Raw genomic sequence first — 1,354 nt, 5'->3', positions numbered from 1 at the left:
AAAACTATTTATTGTTAACCAACGTTTGACCCAACTTTGTAGGGGCTTCGTCAGAGCTGTCAGATTGAAACAACGATAACAACTGACAACAGGACTGTCAGATTGAAACAAAGACAACAACTGGCAACAGGACTGTCATCTTTGTTTTAAACAAAGATCTGACAGCCCTGATGAAGCCCTGCAAAGTGGGGCGAAACGTTCCTTAGCAATAAATAGTTTTCTTCTGCTATTTTGATACCTTTATTGACCACCACCCGGACTATCTTCCTACAACAAATTAAAAAATATTTATAATACTAATCTTCTATTAGTATCAATCTACTTAATTTATTGTTGTGTATATTTCTAAGTTTGTTTATTATTATTATTCTCGTTTTATTTTTATGGTCTTTGAATTAAGGTTGTTATCTCGTTTTGTTTTTCAGCCGTGATGAAGGACTAAAATTCAGGTCGAAACGTCGGAAAAATAAATAAGTTTTGCTTATTTGAGTACCCCTCCCCCCGACAACCTTCTCCATACAAATCTTCACAGGTTTCAAGTTTCGTTCACATTTTGTCCATTAGTGTATGTTCGGTACTTGGGGTGTCTTTTTACTGACCTCTTTTTGTTGTAAACAACATACTTGAAATTCTGGTACAAAGAGGATAGTTGTTGACTAACTTAATACGTACATTTTGAATGACTTCTAAAATACAACAGATAGTCCATCTCTCCTAAAGAGAGAATCTGATACATTGTTTCATGCGAATAGTTCATGAATTAAATTTAGTATTTGTATAAAAATTGGTTTTAGATTAACTGTTATTAATATTTAATTCAAATATACTTTATACATTTAATTTCTTACTAAACTCGATATACATTGCAAATTCGTAAATAATATGCTAAATAATATAGTAATATGTTAAATCAGTTTTATTAATTAGAAATAATTTAAAACCATTGAATAAAGGCATTCTGGAAGTGAATTCATATAATTGGAGAGTGTTTGTTGAAGAATATTCACATGGAAGAAAAAGATAAAAATGGATTTTTATCTACAACATTCCAACTTTTAGTATTCTCATTAATAATAATATTATCACCTCTGACATAATTAGGAAAATTAATTAATCAGACTCAATGTGGTAACTTAGGGTATAGGTATCAGTTATTGACAATGCCATTGAGATAATTGGACTGAGGAGTCAATTAATTCCAATACAGTAGTCAATTACTTCCGACACAATAATTAGCCGATCCTAATTTACAGCCTATATTTATGAGATTTTTAAAATCACAATGTTTTTAAAAATATTTATGGTTCCGTTTTTATATTTTAACCCTCTTCTTGACAAGGAGTGAAGACAAAAC

The sequence above is a fragment of the Halyomorpha halys genome, unplaced genomic scaffold, assembly GCF_000696795.3.
Source record: "Halyomorpha halys isolate HHAL.00 unplaced genomic scaffold, Hhal_1.1 Scaffold326.1, whole genome shotgun sequence".
Taxonomy (NCBI): domain Eukaryota; kingdom Metazoa; phylum Arthropoda; class Insecta; order Hemiptera; family Pentatomidae; genus Halyomorpha; species Halyomorpha halys.
Note: the sequence above shows the minus strand (reverse complement) of the source record.